This window comes from Brassica napus, chromosome C2, assembly GCF_020379485.1.
Source record: "Brassica napus cultivar Da-Ae chromosome C2, Da-Ae, whole genome shotgun sequence".
In the NCBI taxonomy this organism is placed as follows: Eukaryota; Viridiplantae; Streptophyta; class Magnoliopsida; order Brassicales; family Brassicaceae; genus Brassica; species Brassica napus.
The window spans coordinates 4957510-4963509 of NC_063445.1; positions in this window are offsets into that span (position 1 = coordinate 4957510).

The window sequence follows — 6000 nt, forward strand, 5'->3', positions numbered from 1 at the left end:
AAAAAGTTCAATGGTAGTCTGTTTCCGAGTCATCATCACCAGATGAATCTGAATCTGGATCTTGGTGAAACTCTCCAATTACTGGTTCATCCTCTACGTGAACGACGGCTTCCTCTCCAAAGTCGGTTAAATCGACTACAAGGCCAACTCCAGCTAAATCTTCTGCTGCACTACAGTTGCCGGATGTGCTTGGTTGTAGTGGGTCTTCCAGCTCAGAACTTCCCTGAACTCGGCCTCTCGGGTTGAGTCTTGTAACAGTAACCCATGGATCATCTCTGTTCCTTACCCGGGGGTACTTGATATAACAAACCTGTAACATTTAGAAAAATTATAAATTAATACACATGATGATGAATCATTCTGAATAATTAACATTTAATTACCTGATCGGCCTAGGAAGCAAGAATGAAAGGATCATAATATTGCAGCTTTCGCCTCGAATTTACTGATGTAACACCAAATGCATCTGTTCTCACACCTCGATCTGGGGTGTTGTCGTGCCAATCACAATAGAAAACAGTACAGCGCAATCCAACCATGCCCAAATACTTGATTTCCAAAATCTCATGTATGTGTCCGTAGTATACATCATCTCCTGATGCAGAACAAACGCCAGCATCATAAGTCGTACTCGAACGTCTCCTCTTCTGAGTTGTGAATGCATATCCTCGAGTACAAAATCTCGGATATGACTTCACAACAAAGTTTGGTCCAACGACCATCTCACGTATCCAATCGTCAAATGTTTCACCTCTGGCCAAACCAGCAGACACCTATTAATAGCACATATATATATATTATATCAATAAATGTGAATTAGTATAAATATGTGATAAAATATATTTTAATTTGTTTAAAGCACTCACATAAGTAAACATCCATCCAGTAAATTCTCTCTGCTTCATTTCTTCTAGTTCGTCCTCTGTGGCGTATCTATACTCGAACCGCTTTTCTGCCATGAAAATCCTGTATATGATGACAATAATGTAATTAATTAAGATTTAAATTTCAACTTGTTAAAATAAAAATTTGTAAGCTCATTTATTTACCTCTCATATTGAAGAACGTCTTCGCAGTTGGTGAGCAAATATGTTTGCAAATGACTGCGCTCCTGCTCAGTAAGTCGACGGTCCTTTGGTTTTCCGCTAAGTCGTCCAACGTCTGTGAAAATGTCTGGAACCGTAACATGATATGTTGCCCGTTCGCCTCTATCATCATGCCGAGCAGGTCTTCTGTTTTTGGTCTGAACTTCTGCTGGAAAGTAGTACTCGGCAAAGTTTGAAGTTTCTTCATTGATCATCTGTGCGACTATAGAACCTTCCACCCTACTTAAATTTTTCACCATCTTCTTCAAATGGAACATATACCGCTCATACAGATACATCCATCTATACTGCACAGGACCACCAAGTTCCAATTCTCTTGCCAGGTGAATAACAAGATGCTCCATAACATCAAAAAATGAGGGAGGAAATATCTTCTCAAGGTTGCACTGAATCACGGCTATGTTAGTCTTCAAATTTTCAATACCTTCAAGAGTCACTGATCTCGTGCATAAATCGCGGAAGAAACCACTTATCCCTGCAATTGCTTCATGAACATTTCGTGGTAATATTTCCTTGAAGGCGAACGGAAGGAGGCGCTGCATCATTACATGGCAATCGTGGCTTTTCAAGCCAGTAAACTTTCCTTCCTTTCTGTCGATACAGTTACGCAAATTTGATGCGTAACCGTCTGGAAATTCCACATCGTTTGAAATCCAATCAAAGAACGCATCTTTTCCCGCTGCATCAAGTCGGTATATGGGAAAAGGAGCCCTACCATTCTCATCAACATGAAGTTCTGAACGAGCACATATATCGACTAAATCCAGTCTTGACTTCAAATTATCCTTTGTTTTACCTTGAACATTAAGGATCGTGTTCATGAGATTGTCAAAAAAGTTCTTCTCAATATGCATGACATCTAAATTATGCCTTAGCAGATGATCCTCCCAGTATGGCAGATCCCAGAAAATACTTTTTTTGTGCCAGTTATGTAGTTCTCCAACAGCATCTACCGGAAAACGCTCATGTCCACCGACTTCTGGCGTCCTTTCTGCACCAAAATCTCTTAGTTGTATCTTCAAATCTTTCCCACAAATTTCCGGAGGTGGACTGTCAAACACCCTCTTGTTCTTCGTAAACAAATTCCTACTCCTACGATATGGATGATCAGGTGGTAGGAATCTCCTGTGACAGTCAAACCAACACGTTTTCCTTCCGTGCTTTAGTTGGAAAGCATCAGTGTTATCTTGACAATATGGACATGATAGCCTTCCATGCGTTGTCCATCCAGACAACATACCATATGCTGGAAAATCACTTATTGTCCACATTAGTACTGCCCGCATTTGAAAGTTTTCTTTACACGAAACATCGTATGTTTCAGCACCTTGAGCCCATAGTTGTTGCAACTCATATATTAGTGGCTGAAGAAACACATCAAGTGATCTCTTAGGATGCTCTGGTCCGGGAACGAGAATCGAGAGAAACAAAAACTCTCGTCGCAAGCACAAGTTTGGGGGGAGGTTGTATGGTGTAAGAATGACGGGCCATAGAGAATACTGTCTTCCACTCTTGCCAAACGGACTGAAACCATCAGTACATAATCCAAGGTAGACATTTCTTCTCTCATACGCAAAGTCGGGATACTTTGATTGGAAATGCTTCCACGCTTTTGCATCTGAAGGATGTCTGATCTCACCATCTGTTGAGTGCTCCGCATGCCATCTCATTGGTTGCGCTGTGCGTTCAGACAGATACAACCTCTGCAACCTTTCCGTCAAAGGTAAATACCACATCCTTTTATATGGCACTGGAACTCTTCCAATTGTATCTTTATAACGAGGCTTTCCACAAAATTTGCATGTAACCCGCTGTTCATCCACCCTCCAATAAATCATGCAGTTGTCGCTGCATACATCTATTACCTGATACGATAAACCAAGACCAGCTACGAGTTTCTGAACCTCGTAGTATGAACCAGGAGCTACATTATCCTCGGGTAGAATACCTTTTACAAAATCAGCAATCGCATCCACACAGTCTTCAGCCAAATTATAATCTGTTTTAATGCCCATCAATCTTGTAGCAGATGATAAAGCTGAATGACCATCTCTGCAACCTTCGTACAATGGTTGCTTTCCAGCATCCAACATATCATAAAATCTCCTAGCTTCTGCATTGGGTAAATCTTCCCCTCTAAAATGATCATTTACCATCTGCTCAGTACCTACACCATAATCTACATCCGTTCTAATTGGTTCTTCTAATCTAACCGCTGGCTGAGGTTCACTAGTACTACCATGTTCATAATCAGTTTCCCCATGATGATACCAAATTTTGTAACTTCGTGTAAACCCACTCAAATATAGATGAGTCCAAACATCCCACTCTTTAATAACCTTTCTATTTTTACAATTAGAGCAAGGACATCTTAACATACCTGTTTTTGCTTCCGGTTGTCGGTGAACTAACCCCATGAATTCAGTTATACCTCGTTGGTATTCTTCCGTAAGCAATCTCGTGTTCGGATCCAAATGAGGTCGATCGATCCAAGAACGAAAATAATTTGAAGAAGACATATTTTTTATGAATCAAATTCGTGTGTAAATAGAGTAAGAGAGAGGATGAAGATATGAAGTGAATGAAGAGGAAGAGGAGTGCTTGTATTTATAGTTTAAATCCTGCCGACATACCGAGGAAATTCCGACGGAATTCCGACGGACAAAACTAGTTCGTCGGAATTTCCTCGGAATTTTGTAAAATCCCCCAACGGCTCTCCAACGGCTATAATATTTCCTCGGAATTCATCGGTTTTTTCCGAGGAACAGAGTTTTCCTCGGAATTTCCTCGGAATATTCCGACGGACTGTAGTTTCCTCGGAATTCCGTCGGTATATTCCAAGGAAATTCCGAGGAAACCCAATTTTGTGTTTCCTCGGAATTTCCTCGGAAATTCCTCGGTATATTCCGAAGATTTCATTTTCCGTCGGAATGTCCGTCAGAATATCGCTGTTTTCTTGTAGTGTACCAACTTCCATTAAAAAATTGTAAGTTAAAAATTTCCATGAATTTTCATTGACTATAAAATAAAGTTCTCAACTATCTTCAGGAATTTCCCTTAGTGTTGCCAAGAAGTCGGGCGTATATATATATTCCATCCGTACCATTTTAAGTGGTGTTTAAGATTTTTACACAAAAATTAAGAAAATATAAATTTCTATGCGATTTATCTTGGTTACATAAAATTGCATTAAATAAAATCACTCTAACCAATAAGAAAAACATGTAGTATTTTGTAATTGGTTGCAAATTTTAATTGACATTAAATTTTATTTAGAAATGTGAAAACATCGTTTATTATGAAACAAAATAAAAATGCTTAAACACCAATTAAAACGGTACCGAGGGAGTATATATTAGTGTTAATATTGTTTGAATGATATAACACTACGTCACTAATTAGGTCGATATTACAATTGAGGGTATGGGTATGTATCTATACTATTTACAAATCATTACTACTTAGCTGGCTATATTTTATATTGCAGGTAGATGTCAGTTAGCTGGCTATATTGTATACTTCATTTTTTTGTCATCACTAAAACATATACGTAAGAATATGAACTTCGATTGCTTTTTTTATCTGCATGAGCTTCTTATAATTTAATATTCTAAATTTCTAACACTCATTTCTATAAATTATATATATATATATATATATATATATGAGAGGTTGTGGTTGTTCTTGGCGAACAAATAGAACAAGAAATAAAAACCCAAATAAAAGTAACCAAGGCACCCTTGTTCCATCGCCTCCAACGTACGAAAATCACGGTTCCAACACAGAATCGTCCGCTCTCCTTGCGATTCCATTTGCTACTTTTTTTGGAATCGCATTTGCCTGGTGATTCCAAGCGATCCGGACGATTCCATCCCCGCTAACGTCAGACGACGACCACGAACTGAGTTGAACATTTAATGGGTCCATGATAGCTATATAGATGATGCGAATCATGTCATGGCGGCCGATTATACTCCATAAACACCCATGTTATAATACCCATAAACACTCATATTATATGTTAATTGAATAATATTTTTTGTGGGACCAATATGATGGCGATGATATAAGATAATTATGTCATTTCACCGTACGTAAAAGGGTTTGGTGGGAAAGCGAAACTCAACATACCGACCGAAAACTGTTTACCGTATAAGGATCATGCTTTTATTTTTGTGATAGATCAGATCAGATCATTAGAATGGTGTGTTGTTTTTGTTCTTAGTATTAATTTTAGGCTTGGAGCTAGTTATGGTTCTCTATGTGTAAACTTCAATTATCATGTCGCAGTCATATATACTTTCGAATCCAACTTGATCGTGTATATATCCTTCGTTATGAGTTATAGCAGACAGATGATTAATATCATAATATGCCCCCATTATCATGTTGATTGATATTATTACAGAAGGATTAATTAATACAAATGGCGAAAGTTCAACAAAGAAAAGACAAATGTCAAAATCAGAAGTGGAGTGGGGTGGTTGGTGGGTAGGAGAAAGAGATATCAATCACACTATGGTAGTTGGTGAGTGTGAATGAGCCATGCACTTGGGATTTGCCGACTTGTCTATATCTTGGTTAACCATTTGGTTTCGTTTTTTTTTATTTTGATTCCGGTATAAGGTACAGCTTTTATTTTGTTGAAAATGTTCATTATCGTTGTAATATGTGGGTGGGAAGGTAAATTTGTATCATCATATATGAATGGATGATGGCATGAAATTTATGTTTGGTATTTTTAGCTTTTTATCCTTACTTCAAATTACAATTTTATGCTTGGGTAGATGAATCTTATAATCTCACCAACTAATTATCTAACCACAAAAAGAACAAAATTTATGAAAGAAACTCATATTAGTAGCTCACCGTTGTTATTAATTGACCAATGGTA